Below are 22,552 nucleotides of genomic sequence, written 5' to 3' on the forward strand. Positions count from 1 at the left end.
AAGCAATAAAAAACTACCTGTAAAGATGAGAATCTGAATCTTTAAGGTGTTTACCTTAGTTATCATTTAATCCTACTGGTTAGTATAAAGCACAAACTCCTTAATATGGCTTATGGGCCCTTTTATATTTTGGCCAAGCTCATTGCCTAATTTCTGTTCTACTTTTTTAGCTCCCCCTCCAATGTTAAATACTCCTATTAATGAGCCTCTTTAGGTGTGGTGGGTAGGAGGTAGAAAAAAAGAAAGCAAAGTAAATATAAACTTGGAAAGCTGTCTTTTAGCCCAATGGCCTATACAGCCAGGCAGTTAACTCTTGCATGGATCTTTTTTCATCAAGACTAAGTCCAAAAATGAGTAACAGTTACTGTCTAAACTGATAATCTGTGTGTGTGTGTGCAAGCAAGACAGAGCATCTCTCAAGAACCAAGGTGGGGGGGGGGGGCAGGGGAACAGTATTAGGGTTATCAATATTTTGGTGCTCTCCTAATATAACAGCACACTCGTACTAATTGGAAAGAAAGCACACAATATGCCCTACTGCAGTCTCTTTCTGTGGAAAAGGTCGGGAAATGTTTTAAATACATGTGAACTCCCTCTTACTAATTCTTTTATTTTCCTTCTTGACCTTATATCAGGAAATTCTCCAACTCCAACACTTACATGTCAGAGAAAACAGGTACTACTTAAACTGTGTCAAAATCTAACAGCTCAATGCTATGACCAAGTGCTGAGTAATGTCCACCTTTATTTTTTCCTTAATCTTTTTGTTCATGTTTTCTATGTTTATGTCTTTGAAGTGATCACTAGTGTAGACAGTGGCTGCCATGACAGAGGGGCAACTTTCACAAGTTAAAAATTTTCTTGAGGTCATTTTTTTTTTTTTTTGGTCTTTTTTGCCATTTCTTGGGCCGCTCCCACGGCATATGGAAGTTCCTACGCTAGGGGTCTAATCAGAGCTGTAGCCACTGCCCTACGCCAGAGCCACAGCAACGCAGGATCCAAGCCACGTCTACAACCTACACCACAGCTCACAGCAACGCCAGATCGTTAACCCACTGAGCAAGGGCAGGGATCAAACCCGCAAGTTCAAGGTTCCTAGTCGGATTCATTAACCACTGCGCCATGACGGGAACTCCCTCTTGAGGTCATTTATCAGCACCAGAATCTTTGACCAATACAATTTCAATTTTTGTCAAATGTCAATGAAATGATCATAGGTTTTAATTAAATATGGAACATAATAAACATTTTAACCTCTAATAAGAAGTGAATGCCATAAAAATCTGTACTTAAGTAGTATAATTAAGTCAGAAATCCCTTATTAAAGAAGCTCATAATCAGAATTGTTTTACATTCCATTACCTAATTGATATGGGTTTCATTTATGTGAACAGCTTCAATTTAACATGTCATAGATTTCTTGCAAAGATGTGCAAACTAAGGCCTTGTAAATTAAATTATATAGTCTACCTAACATAAAAATTTCAGCACGTACTTAATTTCCAATCAATTTTGAATTTAGTAATTCAGCTTTTCGAATTTGGTCAAGTACAGTAGTTTCTCATTTTTGAGATTGGCCGTAGCAGGAATGCAACAGAGAAGCCTTTTTCTGCCATGTGACTAATGAATACTCCTCTGATTTGGTGCTAACTTTGGCTTATTTTAGGACAAGCTTTACAACACTAATGAGATTTTTACAACACTTAAGACAGTATTAAATTCTAATACTGTCACAACTTTGAGTCCAAGTTAATGAACTCCTAATACTCTAATCCTTTATTTAAAAAAAAAAAAAAACCAAACTAACTAACATTTACTGATCATTTACTATGTGATCGGTCTTTCTGGCCACTTTAAGTTGTATTATTTAATTTAATACTCACAAACAACCTTAAGAGGTGATCCTCCAACTAAGAGGCAAAAGTATCAACAGAGAGATTAATTCGTTTATCCAAGAACACATAGCTAATAAGTGATGGAGCCAGAATTCCAACCCAGGACCTTTGCCTTCAGAGACTAAAGGTCAATTCTATAAAACATTACACGCGGATCACAGGCTGAAAAAGACTACATTAAAAACTGTGACACCATATTGCATCTGTCAAATTTTGTTTTGGCTCCTAAACCTGAAAACTCTCAGGTAATCTTTCTTAATTTTAAATGACAGATAATACCAACATTAATTTATTAAGGAATTACAAGAGTTAATACATTTAGTATCGAACCTGGAAAAGAGTAAGCTCTCAGAAGACTATGCCTCTTAGCAACAACACATCTCAAAGCCTGGCCTGACAGAATGGACCTTCGCGGTCTGTGTATCTACTAAGAACCGAGAAGCACTGTAGCCATCACAGAACACGACCTCAATGAGTCTTTACCAAGGCCGCCCGAAGCGAGGTTGTTACATCCCTTTCCCATTTGACAGATGAACTGAGGCATCATCGGAGTCCAGACGATGGTGAACTGGGTAGAAGGGCGAGGTGCAAGCCCTGGAATCCTTCCAGCGCGACCCTTTCTCTCACTCCTAAGGTCCACAACCGCCCCGACGCCGACCCACCATCCTGGACCTCCACGGAGGCTTTCCTCGCCCACAGTCCAGAACAGCTCCGGGAAGACTCCCCTGCTTCCCTCCCTCCAGAGGGCCTCACTTTCATGCCTCTACTCACAGCGACCGAAGGTGGAGCGAGGAGCGGTCCGGAGTTCAGTCGCGCCGGGCTGGTACTGACTCCCCGGAGCTCTCGCTCAGCTTCCCCGCCCGCCGAAGCTTAGGCAGCAGCAGCAGCCAGTGGGCGCGAAGCCACTGCTAGTCGCAGCCAATTGGAAGGCAAAAAGCTCTTCCGGGGAAGGCGGGCTGAATTCCGTAGCCACGCCCCCGACACGAGCCTGGGGCTTCAGGGGTATTGGGGGCCGAATTTGGCCAGAGCAACGTGTGTTTGCTTGGATTGGCTAGCGGGGCAGCGTGCGAGGTGCTGATTGGTCGCTGGGAGATGGAACGATTTCGCGTGGGGTGTGAGTTAGTCCGAAGCTGGCCACCTGCGTGTGTAAGCAAGCTTGGGGGTTTGCCTCAGGCAGGGTGTCCTGTGGCATTTAATTGAGAAAGAACTTTACGTGGCGGTAAATCCGGCTGGAAGGAAAAAAAAACACAAAGAGGCTGTATAAGGACAGCGAGGGATAGACTGGCTTAAATTCGCGTGAAGATTTAGTATCGCGCGGCTGTACTAGTGATCCCAGGGCCAAAAGTCAAATAAGGAAGGAAGGAAACGCGCTCGTGAGAGAATAAGGGCTCTTTGGCCTCCCGAGGTCTCTCACGACTCAGAGGCTTATCCACAAAGTCGCTGCCACAGTGTGAATTGACGTTTTGCCAAATTCTTGTCTTCAGATAAGGGAATTCTGAAAACGACCTTGAAAGTAGAGAAGAGGAGGGTGCAGATAGCTTTAGCAGCCTCGCAAAGGGTTCTTGTGTTCATCTATTTGAAGGTGAGTAACATTTCTTCCAGGGGCTGTGAAGTCACCCATCTGATAGGATGTCTGACAAATCCCGATACTGAAAATCAGAGGTTTGCAAGTTACATTTACTAGAATCTGTAATTTGAGAACCAAGATTAGAAAGGAATGCAGTGCTACACGATTAGACATTTTTGATAGACTTGTACTGAGAATAAATAATACTCCATATATGTTTAATTAGCGTCACTGAAAGAACCACCAAATACCACTTGCTAGTTATCGCTGGCAGATATTTTAAATTCTATCTCATAGTTACATATAAAAGGAGTAATAATTTGGGGATTACTTTTCCATTATCATCTTACCTGTATTCACCTGTAAAACACACCTGCCTGGGGCGGGGTACTGTGTGGATTCAATGAGATATAAGGTATGTGTAACTTTAACCAAAGTACTTTTCCACGACTCTCTCAAGGTATTATCTATATATACATGCAAACAAGAACTACAGTAATTGGCCAATAATAACTAATAAGTGATTGGAGCCCAGGCATAGCTCTTAAGGCAGATTTCATTTCTGAGCAGCTGAACTGGAAGTTGGTCTAGGTCTGCTGGACTTTAAAGCTGAAACTTTTAACCCCCAGGAAACTCATAATGTTTCCCAGCTCTCTGTTAGGCATCTACCTGTGCACAGCAGTGGGGGGGACCAGAAATGCAAGGCATAATCCCTGAAGATTTACAGTTAAATGGTAGAGAGAAACAAGTTCACATTAACCACTTCAGAAAAGTAGAAAATTAGTATCTCTCATTATTAGAGTTGAACTGTGGGCATGTAGCTCAGTAGCTCTGCATATTCTTTCACAGAATCTGGTAGAATATGTTTGAAACAAAATCAACTTGGCTTTTTGTGTGTGTGTGTGTGTGGAGGTGCTGCATAAGAGCTCACATCAAACTTATGCCTATAGGGAGGTTTTTGTTTCTTTGCCCTTTGCTAATCATCTGTTGCTGTGTTTTTCTCAGAAAGAGGTTGGGTTAATTCAAAAGCACCCTGTGTCTATAAAGTGGAATGCTAATAAAAGCAAAACTGCAGGTTCATAAAAAATAAAATAATATTATCTGAAGCTATTATTGAGGGTTATTGACCAGACAGAGCACTAAGCATTTTACAGGTATTAATTCATTTAATCCTGATAACAATAATGTATGTGCTATTATTATTATACTCATTAGGGAACTGTAATATATAGGGCAATAGACAGGTCCCTATACAAATAGTTTGGAATACATGCAGTAGAAGAAATTATCCTTCCATCTAGAGTATAAAAGAGACATATAATGTATCTGATCAGCTATAGAAAGTCACCCCAGGAGGAAAAATAGCTTCCCTGCCAGGCCTTGTATGTAATCAGCCTGAATTTTTTAACATATCTAAAAAAAGGAATTTTCAAGAAGAAAAACAAAAAAATTCCAAAACACAGAAATAATGTATCCACTATTTCTGTCGGAGGCAATAAACCTAGAAATAAAAATAAATAAATAAAACTTGCACAAATATCCCCAACTCCTTGAAAAAAAGTTTTTTTAAATCTGTCCTCCAGACTCTGATCAGAAAGAAAACCAGCTATACTGAAGAACATTAATAAAATGTTTAGCATTAATATTAATAATTATTAACATTTATAAAAATAAAACCCCTACCTATCAAAACTGGGGAATATGACAAATTCTATACTTAGAAAATTTGATTCAGGAAAATTCATAGCTTTAATTCAAATCAACAAATATTTATAAAATCTCTGTTAGAAACCTATTGGAGTTCCCATCGTGGCTCAGCGGAAACAAATCTGAATAGTATCCATGAGGACGCAGGTTCAATCCATGAGGCTTTGCTCAGTTGGTTAAGGATCCGGCATTGCCATGAGCTGTGGTGTAGGTCGCAGATGCTGCTCAGACCTGGTGTTGCTGTGGCTGTGATGTGTGTAGGCCAGTGGCTACAGCTCCGATTCCACCCCTAGCCTGGGAACCTCCATATGCCACAAGTGCGGCCCTAAAAAAAAGTCAGTTTGAGTTGACTTCCTCTCATTTGGGATGAAAGAGGTTTTAGGGAATAGAGGAGCCCTTTTCTCTTGGAACACTTTCTTCCTGTGTTCCATCCAGCCATGGCCTGGAGTTAGGTGAAAACAGGGAGGAGGCGAGTGTTAGGAGGGAACATCGCAGCTGTAGCTATAAAGGAGGGAGGACCTGAACATTTCCATCTATGGCTATGGGGAAACAAGAATAGTTCCTGCATTCCTGGGCGGGTCCTGTGTCTGGCTGGAGCAACCTCTTGGTGTAGGGCATGTATATATACATGGGTAGAAGACATGCATGAAAATTACCTATTTCTTCTCTTGTTACAAATATCTCAAACACCCAAGGTTGTGTTTAAAGGAATTTTGTTAAGGCCCAGTTGTGTTTTCTATGTTCAGTTTCCATGAAATCCTCCTATATCCTTTCCATAAGCCTTCTTCACATCTTTTGAATGAGTTTCTCTTCCTTGTAATCAATCCCTGACTGTCACAGAAGTATATCCCTATCCCCTGGAGGAAATTTTTTCTATGCTTGAACTAATATCAACCATGATATTAACTACACATTCTTATCAAGGAAGGAGGCAGAAAACGTTGCACAAATCATTAAAATAACTGAGCCTCAGCTTCTTCACCTGCAATATAACATTGACCTACAAAAATCCAAACAGTATTGTTGTGGTACAAAAACAGATATTTAGATCAAGGGAACAGGATAGAAAGCTCAGAAATAAACTGATACACTTAACAGTCACCTAATCTACGCAAAGGAGGCAAGAATATGCAATGGAGAAAAGAGAGTCTCTTCAATAACAGATGCTGGGGAAACTGGACAGCTACATATAGAAGAATGAAATTAGAATATTCTCTAAAATCATACACAAAAATAAACTCAAAATGGATTAAAGCCCTAAATGTAATACCAGATACTGAAACTAGAGGAAAGCATAGGCAGAACACTCTGACATAAATCACGGCAATTTTTTTTGGATCCATTTCCTAGAGTAATGGAAATAAAAACAAAATTAAACAAATTGTTTGCAGCAACATGGATGGAACTAGAGTTTCTCATGCTAAGTGAAATGAGAAATAGACAAATACCATATGGTATCACTTACATGTGTAATCTAACATATGGCACAAAGGAACCCATCTACAGAAAATAAACAAACTCATGGATGCTGAGAACAGATTTGTGGTTGCCAAGAAGGAGGGGGAGGGAGTGGGATGGCCTGGGAGTTTGAGGTTAGCAGATGCAAACTATTGCATTTGGAGTGGATAAGCTATGAGGTCCTGCTATATAGTACAGGGAACTATATCCAGTCACTGGTGATGGAACATGATGGAAGATAATATAAGTAAAAGAATGTATATATGTATGTATAACTGGGTCACTTTGATGTACAGCAGAAATTGACAGAACATTGTAAGTAAACAATAATAAAAAATTTTAAAAATAAGTTTGTCTTATCCACCTTCAAAAAGAAAATAAACGGGAACTAAATAAGTTTAAAAGCTTTTGCACTGCAAATGAAAAATAAATAAAATGAAAATACAACCTACAGAATAGGACAAAATATTTGCAAACAATACTATCAACAAGGGATTAATTTCCAAAATATACAAAAAGCTCATACAGCTCCATATTTTAAAAAACTAAAACAGCCCAATCAAAAAATGGGCAGAAGACCTGAAGAGACATTTCTCCAAAGAAGACATACAGATGGCCAACAGGCACATGAAAGATGCTCAATATTGTTAATTATTAGAAGTATACAAACCAGTACAGTCAGAATGGCCATCATTAAAAAGTCCACAAATAACAAATGCTGTAGAGGGTGTGGAGAAAAAGGAACTCTCCTACACTGTTGGTGGGAATGTAAATTGGTGCAGCCATCATGGGGAGCAGTATGAAGATTCCTTAAAAATCTAAAAATAGGAATTGCCTTGTGATTCAGTGGGTTAAGAATCACATGTTGTCACTGCTGTGGCTCAACAGTTTGATCCCTGGCCCTGGAACTTCCACATGCTGTGGGCACAGCTAAAAAAATTAATTAAATAAAATAAAGTCATTTAAAAAAAAAACTAAAAACAGTTACCATGTTATCCTACAGTCCCAATCCTGGGCATGTATCTGGGGAAAATTCAGAAAGATACATGCACCCCATAGCAGCACTATTTACAATAGCCGGGACATGGAAACAACCTAAATGTCCATTGACACAACAATGAATAAAGAAGATGTGGTACATATATACATGGAATATTACTCAGGCATGAAAAAACAATAAAATAATGCCATCTGCAGCAACATGGATGGACCTAGAGATTATCATATTAAGTGAAATAAGTCAGAGAGACAAATACCATATGATATCATTTATACGTGAAATCTAAAAAATGATACAAATGAACTTATTTACAAAGCCAAAGTAGACTCACAAACTATTGAGTCTGTGAATACAATCTTATGGTTACAAAAGGAGATTGTGAGGGGTGGGAGAGATAAATTAGAATTTGGGGATCACCTATACACACTACTACATGTGAAATAAAAGAGAGAGAAATTAGAATTTGGGGATCAACCTATACACACTACTACATGTGAAATAAACAACAAGGACCTACTGTATAGCACAGGGATCTGTACTCAGTATCTTGTAATAATCTATAATGGAAGAGTCTGAAAAAGAATATATGTATACTGAATCACTTTGCTCTACACCTGAAATTAACATAACATTGTAAATGAACCATCTTTCGATTTAAAATTAAAAGAAAGTTTTCAATTTTAAAAAAAATTTTAAAGTATCTTCTTTGTAGGGTTGTTATAAGTAATCAAGACAGTGGCTGCAGAGGCTGGCATGGATTTTGATACTGACGGGCGCACAGAAATGGCAGCAGGGGAGTTCCCATCGTGGTGCAGTGGTTAACGAATCCGACTAGGAACCATGAGGTGGCGGGTTCGGTCCCTGCCCTTGCTCATTGGGTTAACGATCCGGCGTTGCCGTGAGCTGTGGTGTAGGTCGCAGACGCAGCTCGGATTCCGCGTTGCTGTGGCTGTGGTGTAGGCCAGTGTCTACAGCTCCAATTCGACCCCTAGCCTGGGAACCTCCATATGCCGAGGCAGCGGCCCCAAGAAATAGCAAAAAAAAAAAAAAAAAAAAGAAATGGCAGCAGGGGTTGGGGAAGACCCCTAGGATGAGAACACAAGTCAGAGTGTAGAGCAGAGGTCTCCAGATCTCACATACCTCCACATTATAGGAGGCATTTAAAAATACAGACTTCAAGCCCTATCCTGAAACTATGAAATCAGAATCTTTGGGGGTGAGGATCTAGGAATGCAATTTCTGGATGATATCCCATAGCTAATCTAAGACCAGTCTGATGCTTGCTTAAGAACCCCCAGGAAAGAAGAGGGAGCAAGCTTTGTTTGAGAAGAGAGCAGGTCAGAGACACAAGCAATTAAGATTCGGTGAGTGAAATACTGAATTGTCCATGGTATTTATTTCTGTTACTTCTTTTTTTTTTTTTTTTGTCTTTTTGCCATTTCTTGGGAATAGGAATAGGAACTCCTATTTCTGTTACTTCTTGTGCTTTACTCTTTTGTGCTGTCTGCTCTATTGTTTAAATCTTATGCTAATATTTTAAAAATACGCTTTTAAGAAAATTGAGAGGAGTTCCCGTCGTGGCGCAGTGGTTAATGAACCCGACTAAGAACCATGAGGTTGCGGGTTCGGTCCCTGCCCTTGCTCAGTGGGTTAACTATCTGGCGTTGCTGTGAGCCGTGGTGTAGGTTGCAGATGCAGCTCGGATCCCGCGTTGCTGTGGCTCTGGCGTAGGCCGGTGGCTACAGCTCCAATTTGACCCCTAGCCTGGGAATCTCCATATGCCGAGGGAAGCAGCCCAAAGAAACAGCAAAAAGACAAAAAAAAAAAAAAGAAAGAAAAGAAAAGAAAATTGAGGGCAGGAGTTCCCATCGTGGCTCAGTGGTTAACGAATCTGACTAGGAACCATGCGGTTGCGGGTTCAATCCCTGGCCTTGCTTAGTGGGTTAAGGATCTGGTGTTGCTGTGGCTGTGGTGTAGGCCAGCAGCTGTAGCTCTGATTAGACCCCTAGCGTGGGAACCTCCATATGCCATGCGTGTGGCCCTGGAAAAGACAGAAAGACCAAAAAAAAGAAAAGAAAATTGAGGGCAACTGAAGAATAGACATGCTCTACCAACATACAGAAAATATTCATGTTAGACCATAATTAAACAAGCAAACGAAACTCAAATTTTACTTGTTCATATATCAAAATATTCTGATGAAAATGAAGGCCAAGTCACAGACTTATAATCATCATAAATTACATAACTAGCTGACACCAAATTCTCCATTTGTAGATAGTGTCTATGGAATGTTTAATATAGTCCAGGCACTACTCTAGGTAAATATTATCATGATCTCCCCTTGCTTATTAGGAAACTGAAGCTTTAGGTAATTATCCTAAAGTCACCCAGCTAATGAGTGACAGTGCTCAGATGTCAGTACAAAAGCTGATGCCCTGTCAGGGGCAGCAATGGAATTTCCATCTGGGTATGGGAAGCTGTGCCCATTATTTATAAATAAATTAAATAAATTCCTTTAATTTATTTTAGGAACTCATGGTATCTGAAGTTCAGGAGCCTGTAGGCAAATCGAGCCCACGGTTGAGGCCAAAAGAAAAACACTCTGCTTACTTCAGGTGTGGCTGACCACAGGTAGTAGCAAATTGCTGTCTCCATTATGAAGATGCTTATTGAAGCTAAAGAAATTTCCTGTTGTGGAGTCCCCATTGTGGCTCAGCAGGTTAAGAACTTGACTACTATTGATGAGAAGGCGGGCTCAATCCCTGGCCTTGCTCACTGGGTTAAGGATCCAGCATTGCCTCAAGCTGTGGTGTAGGTCCTGGATGTGGCTCAGATCTGGCATTGTGGTTGTAGTGTAGGCCGGCAGCTGCAGCTCCAATTTTCCCCCTAGCCTGGGAACCTCTATATGCCATAGGTGTGGCCCTAAAAAGAAAAAAATAAAAGAAGATAAATAATAAGCAATTTCCTATTGTGTTTAGGTTCACGAATGGTCAGAAGAACATTGATACATGACTGTGACCGTAAAGTGAAACCAAGCAAAGGGAAGTTCTGTCTGAAACACCACAAGTTAGGCTGAGTGTTTGTGTGAAAGAAAGGACTCTACACAAGCAGAGAGAAGGGAAAGGACCGACTATGGTCCATGTCTTCCACAATCAGCAAGGTTAACGCTAATGGAATTATTTTTTAATTTATTTTAGGCAATTACCTAAAATAAGGGTCAGAAAATGACAATGCATGTTCCAAATTAGGTCCTCCACCTTTTAAGTGAATAAAAATAAAATTGTATCGGAACACAGGTGCACTCATTAATCTGTGCACTATGATTGTCTCACAGTATGACGGCATAATTGACAAAGAGCAACAGACACTGTGGCCTGCAAAGCTGAGAATATTGCAGTCTGAAACTTTATAGTAAAACTTTGCTAATCTCTGCTTTAAAACATTTCACCAATCTAGGTTTAAGATTTAAAATTTTAAAGAGAGGAGTTCCCATCGTGGCGCAGTGGAAACAAATCTGACAAGGAACCATAAGGTTGCAGGTTCGATCCCTGGCCTCACTCAGGGTTAAGGATCTGGTGTTGCCGTGGCTGTGATCTGGCATTGCTGTGCGGCTTGGATCTGGCATTGCTGTGGCTGTGATGTAGGCCAGCAACTATAGCCCTGAATAGACCCCTAGCCTGGGAACCTCCATATGCCACAGGTGAGGTCCTGAAAAGACAAAAAACACACACACACACACACACAAAACCTGCTAAAAAAATTTTTTTAAATAAAATTTAAAGAGAGAAATTCAGTCTTGATACTAATCTGAGATTCCTTGTTTCCTTGAATCATGGATATCAAGCAGATGGGGAGGTGAAACCCCTTGATAAGGAAAAAAGTATAAGCAAATTCAATTGGACCAAGACCTTTGACTTAATAAGGTCAGTTACTCCTCCTGAGAATGTACTTTGTTCAAGGGAAGAGCACATTTGTAAATATTCCAGGGAAGAGAACATTGTATTACATTCGAATAAACAAAAGCACAAACTGATTGTGACATGTTTGCCTTTGACAAAGCTGATGTTTCTGGTTTCCCATTTCTCCTCTTAACTGTATTGTTTCCAGGGCCTCTTCTGTATCAGAAATACTTATAAAATATTTACATTCGCAGTCTGACTAGTCTTTATCTCCGTCCCCCCTTTTCTCTCACAGAATGAGAGCCCTTAATTTTCAGCTGGGCTCATCATAGTCCAGAGTAGCAGATGTTTGCTAGGCCCTCTGATAGCTAGAGCTCTGTGTGGACTTGGATCCTGCTAATCAGATGTGCCTGTGAGAGGTCTGCGGTGTAGAAGCCACGCTGTTATTGCTTCTGCAGGTCTAGGCAGCTTTCTGTCTCCCATTGCCCTGCCCCTGTTCAAGGTTGCTTTGGTCCTGGTGATTCCCCACTAGCTATAGGAACATCTGCCTTGGTGGCCCCACACTGCATTGATGGTTGTACTGTCCTCAAAGGATTCCTTCAGCCTCCCACTGATTCTCTAAGCCGTAACAAAACCTGTACCAAATCCTTTTGATTAAACTAGTTAAAATGGATTCTGTTCTCTGCAAAGGAGCAATACAAAGCTTGGAATTGAGAAATGAGGTGATGCCGTGAAGGATATTAATGTATGTTTTCTTGATTTAGCAGTCCAATAAGCAGGTGACGAGGACAAGCCACAGTTGTCCCTCCTTATCCACTGATTCTGCATCTGCTGCTTCAACCATAGAACCCGAGGATACTGAGGGCCGACTTTTTCTTTGCTAAGGAAAGGACTGAGGATCTGAAACTGTGGCAGAGACTCTCACCTGTGTCAGAAAATCTCAAATATTTGTGAGCCTGATAATTTTGTGTCTCCCAATGTTGGAAAAGTCCACTGTGTCTGTACCTCTACACTAAGGCAATAATAAGTGTTTGCTCTGAAGGAATATGGTGGCCCCGGCTATTACAAACACCTCCCTGAAGTACTCTGGGCTAGACAAGAAGAATGAACCCAGCAACACAGATCAGATTCAGAGTATCGCCTTACCATTCAAGGCCCTTATTTTAGGGCATTATGGAAGCTGTATTAGTTTGCTAGGCCACTGTACAAAGGGTGGTACAGCAGGGTGGTTTCTTCTGAGAGCTGAGAGGGAAAATCTGTTCCATGACTCTTTTCTGGCTGCTAGTGGTTTACTAGCAACTGCAGGCATTCCTTGGCTTGTGGCTGCATCTCCTTGAGCTCTGCCTTTATCTTCACATGGCATTCTCCCTGTGCGCATGACTGTTCACTCTTCCTCCTTTTATAACGACACCAGTCAGATTGGGTTAGGGCTTACATTAATGACCTCATTTCAACTTGATTACTTCTGTAAAGATTCTGCCTCCAGGAGTTGCTGTCATGGCTCAGAGGTTAACAAATCTGACTAGTAGCCGTGAGGACGCAGTTTCGATCCCTGGCCTCACTCAGTAGTTTAAGGATCAGGCATTGTTGTCAGCTGTGGTGTAGGTTGCAGATACAGCTCAGATCCTGTGTTGCTGTGGCTATGGCATAGGCCAGCAGCTACAGCTCCAATTCGATCCCTAGCCTGGGACCCTCCATATGCCATGGGTGCAGCCCTAAAAAGCAAAAAAAAAAAAAAAAAAAGAAGAAGAAGAAGATTCTGCCTCCAAATAAGGTCACATTCTGAGGTACTGAGAGAGTTAAGAATCAAAACATCTTTTTTGGTGGGGAGGCCCAATTCAGCCCACGAACACCACAGATAGGTTGAAAAGAGCCTGTGAAGATCATAGCAAGTAATAATTAAAGCCAGATCTGCAAGTGTGTGTGTGTGTGTGTGTGTGTGTTTGTCTGTGTTTCTGTGTCTGTGTGTCTGTGTGTTGGGCATGGAGAATAACTCACCTGTCGCTTCCTGGATCTCCTGTCCACAGGTAGCCACATCTGAGCCTGATAGAGAGAACTTTGCATCAGACGTCCTGGCCTGTGAGCTGCGTTTAGTCTCTGGATGGGACTTTGAAGTCATACTCCTCAGGTAGAGTCTGAATTGTCCTCTCTTTGGGGAAAGGGGTGCTTGCAGATCCCAGAGGTGGAAGTGGTAGTCTGTGGCAGACTGCTAGATGTCCTCCAACAGCTGTTCTTTCCCCTTTTTTTTTAGTCTATGGCAGTAGAAAATCTAATTTTTTATCTGGACACAAGATCAGTCCAAATAAAGACTGTATTTCTGAGCCTCCCATGCAGCTGCAGCTTTGGTTATGAGTTAGTTTCTGCCAGTCAGCTGCTCTCTTGGAATATTTAAAAGGCAAAAGCTAGGAGGGGCAACGTGAAAGTCTCTTGCTTGCCTGCAATGGCTTCTCTACCAGGGAGGCTTTCCTGGTTATGATAGAGGCAATGTAGTTTTAGAACTGGTGACTATAGCGTCAGCTTCCCAAATGGATAAGCGCCTTCCTGAACGTAGAAGAGACAGTAGGTCCCTGGTGGCCTAGTTTTATGTGTGACTCTCAGATTTGTTTTTGAGAGCTCAAACTATAACCTACTTTATCAGTCTTCCCTACAGTTTTATATGGCATAAGACTCCATAGCAAATTCCTTCTCTATTTAAACTAGGAGAGAGATTTGATTTACTGTCACTGAGTTTGTCCAATGAGAACTGGAATTTTTTTTTCAATTTATGGATGTTGCTGGATGAAGAAACAAAGGCTTAGAGACAGTAGTGAGCTGGTAAACCAGCTGTCTAGTGGGGGAAATTGCCCCATTTGTAGCATTTGACACCATCTATGGTAACTACTCTTACCATGGATGATTCCAAGTCTCCAAAATTTAAACAATTGTAGGCAAAATTCCTGAAAGTGTAGCAACTGGCGTTTACAAACTGGCTCCTGTTCTAACACACCACTGCTTACAGAATCTAACTTTCCCAAGGTATCAAGTCAGTAAGTATTTAATAAAAAGATCGAAAATAGAATGACATTTATTCTACCTAAAAAACTATTGTACCTTATCCAGAGAGTTTTGGGCTCTCAGCATAACACTAAATATTTACATCACGTGGTATAAATGCTTTCAATGCGTTTACTTCAGAGATTTAGTTAATGAATGTTGAGGCAGTAGTGGGGGAGTTTGTAGTATTTTAAAAGCTTTAGGGAGGATATGGGTGAATGGTCATTACCGTTATTATTACATGCACATGACATAAAAAGAGATTTGAACAGCTTAAGACCATCAAAGTTGCAGACAGGACTTAAGAAATAAGGGAAATAGAATTAATAAATTTAAAGGTGGTGCTTCTTGACTCCATTGAAACTTAGTTTGCGGTTGAGATAGTAAAACAACTGACCTGCTAGAAAATTCCTGAAGACTACAGAGTGAATTGAAACTGGGCTTTCTTCAAGCACATTTAGATGATCATAGTATTGCTTCTGTTAAGGAAGTGATAAAGAAACTGTTTGGCTGGGTGGCGGGGGGTGGGTGGGGGGGGGAGTGTTGTGAGGAAATTTGATGCTTAGTCTAATTAGTTAAGACCTGGCCATTGATGGAGCCTCCGAGAACAGTGAAGCCAGGCATCTATTCTTTACCTCACTGTTGCTGGGACAACCTGGCCAAGACAAAAAGTAAGTGTTCGGAAGAAACCTTAAAATAAGATGACAGATCTTATTTTTGGAATTTGAGCAAAAAGCTAAATAATGCTAAAATAACAGGTAAATTTTGCAAATGCACACAATAATGAACATTTCATAGATCTTAGCATTCTAAAACTATAAGGTGAGAATGGTAGGAAAGAGAAGTACAAAGGACAAGAAATGGGTAAAGAAAGATGTGATTGTGAGGCTCAGACATGGACCTTCTCCTTGTATTGAACAAACCAACCCACCAAGCCACCGCCCTGAGCCTGGCCTCCCATGGCCCCACTGGGCTGTGTTCTCTCTGGGCTTTATGGACAGGAAGGCTTGGTGAGTTCTCCTTCTCTAGTCAGGTGACCAAACAGGTTTTGCTTTCGTTTTTTGTTTTTTATTTTTTTGCTTTTTAAGAGGTGTATGGAATTTCCCAGGCTAAGGGTCAAATCAGAGCTACAACTGCTGGGCTAAGCCACAGCCACAGCAACACTGGATCCGAGCCTCGTCTGTGACCTACACCACAGCTCATGGCAATGCCAGATCCTTAACCCACTGAGCGAGGCCAGGGATCAAACCTCAGCCTAATGATTCCTAGTCCGATTCATTTCTGCTGAAGCACGACAGGAACTCCAGGTTTTGCTTTCACACAAGTAAAACTATAGTAAGATTAGAGATAATTCTCAAATCTGCTGTTTCTTTATATGGAAACAATATAATTCAAAAGGATAAACCATTTTGAGACTAAGAGAATTCCCTTGAAGGTAAGGTGGAGTTATATGAATCCTGTTCTTCCTCAGATATAATTGCTTTGAAAGTGTTTCTCCTGGTTTCCTTTTATGAAGAAAACTTTATTGAGTAATTAGAAAACATTACCACTTGACAAGTGAGAACAAACGCTAAGAAAATAGATACTTCAAGATAAGCGTGAAGACACAATTTTATCTAAAAATGCTACTTCTTTATAGATGGAGATTAATTTTAATTTCCGCCTCAGTCACAAATGTGATAGTCTTTTGTTTTCACATTTCTTCGACCCCTTCTGACGTCTTCCTCTGTCACCACCACAGCCTCATGTCTATAGTATTATATTGGAATCCTAATGATATGGAACACATTTCCCCACTTCTACTCCTTCTCAGCCCAAATCTATCCTCTACTAAGTAGTTCCTGACTAATTTTCCTAAATCACTGCTTTTATGAGGCAGTATTTTTCCACAAACTAATGATCCATGTGTGATTTATTAAAGCATTATGGAAATTTGTCCCAAATTAGAAAGAGCCAAGTTGTGCCACAATAGAGGATTATTAAATCTGATTCAGTATATCAATAAAATGTTATGCAGTCATTAAGAACATGTTATAGAAAACATTATCGACCTGAAGAAAATATGTGTTGGAGTTCCTGTGTGGTGCAACAGCATGGGTAGTGCCTCTGCAGCGCCAGGATGCAGGTTCGATCCCTGGCCTTGTACATTGGGTTGAAGGATCCAGCATTGCTGCAGCTGCAGCAAAGGTTGCAACTGCAGTGCAGATCTGATCCCTGGCCCAGAAACTCCATATGCCGTAGGGCAGCCAAAAATGAAAAGAAAAGAAAAAATATTTGCACACTGTTGAGTATAAAGAAAAGCATGAAACAAGCCACCTAGCAATATTTACAGATTCTATAAAAAGAAGTAACCACTCTGATTCAGAACTTTTGCTTCTTGGAATTTATCTGAGCAAATACTAAAGAATGGGTGCAAAAATTCCAAGTTCATCTTCATCCAAGAATTGTTTTTAATTGCACAAAAATTATAAACAACCTACAAGTCCAAAAATATGGGGTTGAATTTCTGTTTGCAATCAAGCTAGAGTAACAAAGTATGTTCTCTGACCACAGTGAAATTAAATTAGAAATCAATAACAGAAAGTTATCTGGACAAGCATTTAATTCTTAAATACTTGGAAATTAAATGACATACTTTAAAATAACTCATGAGGAGTTCCCGTTGTGGCTCAGCACATTGAGACCCGACTAATATGCACAAGGATGTGAGTTCAATCCCTGGCCTTGCTCATTGGGTTAAGGAGAATTGCTTCAGTTTGCAGTTTAGGTCAAAGATGCAGATTGGATCCCGTGTTGCTGCAGCTGTGGTGTAGGCTGGCAACTACGGCTCTGATTTGACCCGTAGCCTGGGAACTTCCATATGCAGCAGGTGCAGCTGTAAAAAGAAAAACAAACAAACCAAAAATATTCATCAGCTAAAAACGAAATCTAAAGCAAAATTAGGAAAAAATTTAACTGAATAAAAGTGAAAACATAGCATATGAAAATTTATGGTATACAGCTAAAGCAGTAATATTACCTAAAGCAGGAATATAGGTGGAATATTTTTCCCTTATACCTATATTAAAAAACACCTATAATACAAAAGAAGATCTTGAGTGAATGGCATCAGCTTCCAACTTAAGAAGCAACAAACAAAAAATAGTCCAAGTCCTTTAGATACAAACTACCAGGCTTATTCAAGAAGAAATAGATAACCTGAGGAGCCCTATATGAAGATATTGAATTTGGAGTTTTAAACCTTCCCACAAAGAAAATTCCATTCTTAGATGCCTTCACTGATGATTCCTACCAGCCATTTAGGGGAGAAAGAATATTTCAACACAAACTCTTCCAGAAAATCGAAGAGTTCTCAACTCGTTCTATGAGGTCAGTACTCTGATCCTGAAATCAGAAAAAGATACTATAAGAAAACTACAGGACAATATCCCTCATGAACATAGAGACAATTCTTACAAAATTTTGACAAGTCAAATCTAACACTATCAAAAGATAACACAACCTGACTGAGAGGGATCTATCTCAGGAATGAAAAGAGCGTTAACATTTGAAAAACAATTCAAATCAGTGTAACTTACCATGTCAACAGACTCAAAAAGGAAAACAATGTTATCTTCTCAATAGATGAAGAAAAAGCATTTGACAAATAACCAACTTTGATCCTGGAAAAACTCTCAGCAAACTAGGAATAGAAGGAGTAGCCTCAGCCTGATAAAGGGCACCTATGAAAACTGTAGTGCTAACATCATAATGTGAAAGATGAAATTCTTCTGCTAGGGTGTGGACACATGCAAGGATGTCCGCTCTCATCGCATCTACTTGACAACGTACTGGAGGTTTTCTCCAGTCCAGCCAGGCAAGAAAGAGAAATAAAAGACATCCAGACTGGAGATGAAGTGAAACTGTCTTTAATCACAGATAACATGATCATCTATATAGAAAATCCCATATATATCAACATATTTATTAGAGCTAATAAGTTTGGCAAGATTGGAACATGTGAAATCAATATGCTAGCAATAAACAGCTGGAAATTGAAATTAAAATAACAATACCATTTATGATCACATAAGAACATGAACTACTTAGCAATAAATATAAGGAGAAAATGTGTAAGACCTGTGCACTGCAAACTACAAAATATAGTGAGAGAAATTAACTCCTAAATAAAGACAAATGCTGTATTTATGGATAAGTATGGTGAAAATATCAGTTCTCCCCAATTTGATCTATAGATAAAATACAATCTTAATTAAAACCTCAGCAGGGGCGTTCTCTTTTGGCCTAGTGGGTTAAGGATCCAGTGTTGTTCCTGCTGTGGTGTGGGTTTGGACCCTGGCTCTGGAACTTTAACATGCCGCAAGTGCGGCAAAAAATAAAATAAAATAAAAATAAAAACTCAGCATGCTCACTTGTAGATGTTGACAGCTAATTCTAAAATTCAGGTGGGAATGCAAAGAACATCAAATAGTCAAGACTAACTTTGAAAAAGAAGAAAAAAGTTGACTAACTTTACCACCTGACTTCAGGTCTTAGTATAAAGTTACATTGATCTTTTGTAATATTAGAATTAAGAAAGACAAATAGATCAATAGAATAGAATAGCAACTATAGCAATAGACCCACACATATATGTTTAATCGATTTTCAAGTAAGAGGCAAAGGCATTTTAAAAACATGATGCTAATTGAGTAAACTATTTTGTAACCATTAAATTTTGCTATAAAAATGCATGTCAACAGGAGCTCCCGTCGTGGCTCAATGGTTAAAGAATCCAACTAGGAACCATGGGGTTGAGGGTTCAACCCCTGGCCTCGCTCAGCAGGTTAAGGATCTGGCGTTGCCATGAGCCGTGGTGTAGGTTGCAGACGTGGCTCGGATCCCATGTTGCTGTGGCTCTGGCATAGGCTGGTGGCTACAGCTCCGATTAGACCCCTAGCCTGGGAACCTCCTTATGCCACAGGTACAGCCCTAGAAAAGACCAAAAACAAAAAACAAAAAAACACATGTCAACATAGCAAAGTAATCATGATGTATTAAAAGAAAACTGTAGGGTCTAAAACAGTGTGTAAATTATTATTCTATTTTGAATGGAATCTATATTTTTTCTAGAAGGATACATAGATACATACATGCATGCACACATAATAAAAGTGATTGCTGAAGTTCCTGTTGTGGCTCAGTGAAAACAAACCCAACTAGTACCCATGAGGATGCAAGTTCGATCCCTGGCCCCACTCTTTGGGTTAAGGATCCAGTGTTGCTGTGAGCTGCAGTGTAGGTCGTAGACGCAGCTCTGATGTGGTGTTGCTCTGGCTGTGGTGTAGGCCTGCAGCTATAGCTCTGATTCCACCCCTGGCCTGGGAACTTCCATGTGCTACGGGTGCAGCTGTAAATAATAAATAAATAAATAAATAAAAAGTGATTGTTAATAGTAGGAACTTGGAGGGAGTCCCCTGGTGCTCTAGCAGTTAAGTGTCCCACATATCACTGCTGTGGCTCGGGTTCAATCCCTGGCCTGGCAACTTCAGCATACCACAGGTGTGGCCAAAAAAAAAAAAGAAAAGAAAAAGAAAAAAAAATAGTAAGAACTTGTAATTGCTTATAATTTTAACTTTACTTTCAATGTTTATGCTTCTATTTTACTTATTTATAATAGATATTCACTGTAATAAAAGATAAAATGAAAATATCGGAGTTCCCATCGTGGCTCGGTGGAAACAAATCTGACCAGTATCCATGAGGACAGAGGTTCAATCCCTGGCCTCGCTCAGTGGACTAAGGATCTGGCATTAGTGTAAGCTGTGGTGTAGGTCGCAAACACGGCTAGGATCTGGCATTGCTGTGGCTGTGAGTAGGCCAGCATTTGCAGCTCCAATTCGACCCTTAGCCTGGGAACCTCCATGTGCCACAGGTGCCCTAAAAAGACAAAAAGACAAAAAAAAGAAAATATTAAAATACTATCACATTATCGTGTGAAGTGTAATAACATTGTTGTTTGGGGAAAATGTGGTGTGTGTAACGTAAAGATTGAAAATATATTCCAAGTAATACAAAGAGAGGTGGAGTTCCACACGGTCTTTTATCTTTGTCTTTCTTCGTTTGCAAACTTTCAACACTGGGCATATCTTGATTTTGAAAAATTATAAAGCCGATTAATGTAATTTTTTTAATGCTTAGTAATTCTCTATAACTACCCCACTAAGATCTAAATTCTTAATCCGATGTTAAGATCCTCTATGAACAATATGATCCCAAACTAACCTTTCTGATTTTCCTCTCTTCCCCCATGAGTCCAGTTGTCTACTTCATTTACCTGGTTCTGTTCACAGCACCCACCCTCCCTCCCTTCGCCCACTGCACTGTTACCTTTGCTTGCTGTCCCTTCTTACTCGGGCCATGCGTCCTTCTCCTCCTTATTAGAGCTAATAAGTTCGGCAGTATTGGAAGATGTGAAATCAACACACTAGCAACAACCAACTGGAAATTAAAATTAAAATACCATTTATGATCACATTTCTATTTCACACCAAAGTTTGAAGTCAAGTTCAAGTCTCTGAATTCTTGTGGCACTTCTGTCTTTCCCATATGTTTGAAACTCCAGAACATTCTAGTTACTGGATAAGCAAGCGTTAGGTTAGTGGGGAGAGTTTTTGATGCCACAGTCCTAACATACATACTTACCTTATGCTAAGGAGAATTAAGATTCTGGAGCTTGACTGTTAGGTTTTAAATCCTGGCTTTACCTGTTAATAAGTGGTTGATCTTGGGGCAAATTATCACATTTTTTAATCTCAGTTTTCTTTTAAAAATCACATACAAGAGGACATACCTTGTCGTGAGGTAAATGAGTAGTACTTTAAAGTATTAGAATATTGCCTGGAACATGGCAAACACTCAACGATGTCGGCTATGTTATTACAATTATTACTACTATTGTCATCACAACCCTTCAGACCAAGACTTAGTCACATACATCCTGTTGGTAAACCCAGAAGTTTAAGGGCTCAGAAAGCATTCTGAAATAACTCCTATATTTTACTTTCCAATATCTGGTCCCCTTAATCTAATATTACTCATATGCTGTCTGTCTGTAAGCCATTTTTAGGCAGCAAATAAAGTTAGAATTTAGAGCTGATGGAAAATTAAATGTCCAAGTGCAATGCCAAGTTTTGCCCACAAGGTGGCAATAAAACACCATCTATGATTTTTAAATCACCTAGGAGAAACTCATAATTTAGCTATTCCATATTTCACCTTTACTGACACAATTGCTAATTTCTCCCTTCTCACCTAGGGACAAAGGCGAGAGAGGGAACCAGGAGTCGGAACTCTTCCTCTTCAAGACCACGGGGTGTGGTCAGAGGGACTTCCTAGCTTGGCTGCATATCCTGACAAGAAGCCTGCAAAGGTCGTGTTCTATAAGAAGCACTGTTCGCCTAACCCATGCACTCTGGATATGAAAAATTCTGATTTTTCCACTACTTGCTGCCTAAAAAATAGGTGGAAGCTTCTTTACCTGCAGGCTTCCTCTGGCTAATTGTTCCATGAGTGGCAGCAATGCTGTGGTCTGACATGAGAGAGCACAGGCGTCCAGCAGTGAGGATGGAGGCAGAAATGAGGTTTAATTTTATTTTTTAATCTTTTTAGGGCCACACCTGTCACATATGGTTCCCAGGCTAGGGCTCACATCGGAGCTGTAGCCGCTGGCCTACACCACAGCCACAGCTCAGCCACACAGGACCCGAGCCTCATCTTTGACCTTCACCACAGCTCACGGCAACACCAGATCCTTAACCCACTGAGCGAGGCCAGGAATCGAACCTGCATCCTCATGGATGCATCACATTCGTTTCTGCTGAGCCACAACAGGAACTCCTAGAAATAAGGTTTTATGCTGAGGAGGTTGTCAGTGACTCATCTAAGCAGCCTGCACAAGTTCAAGGGAAGGCTTGTGTCCCTGGGGGGTCAGTGCTCTAATGATTTGCAA

General features: G+C 40.3%; 1 protein-coding gene and 1 long non-coding RNA gene across 2 annotated transcripts in view; one reads left to right on the forward strand and one right to left on the reverse strand.

The window, feature by feature from the left end:
• Positions 1–2,790, reverse strand: part of STARD4 (StAR related lipid transfer domain containing 4) — a 16,062-nt gene extending 13,272 nt beyond the window's left edge. Inside the window, exon 1 of the mRNA XM_047778408.1 lies at positions 2,667–2,790. The gene's annotated coding sequence lies outside the window, so the exon portion shown is untranslated. The remainder of the gene's footprint in view (positions 1–2,666) is intronic.
• On the forward strand, positions 2,758–22,234 carry LOC125126223 (uncharacterized). The gene is made up of 3 exons (XR_007134562.1): positions 2,758–3,477; positions 13,557–13,657; positions 21,860–22,234. It is a non-coding gene; the product is annotated as an uncharacterized LOC125126223 (long non-coding RNA).
• The last annotated feature ends 318 nt before the right edge of the window (positions 22,235–22,552 follow it).

This window comes from Phacochoerus africanus, chromosome 4, assembly GCF_016906955.1.
Source record: "Phacochoerus africanus isolate WHEZ1 chromosome 4, ROS_Pafr_v1, whole genome shotgun sequence".
In the NCBI taxonomy this organism is placed as follows: domain Eukaryota; kingdom Metazoa; phylum Chordata; class Mammalia; order Artiodactyla; family Suidae; genus Phacochoerus; species Phacochoerus africanus.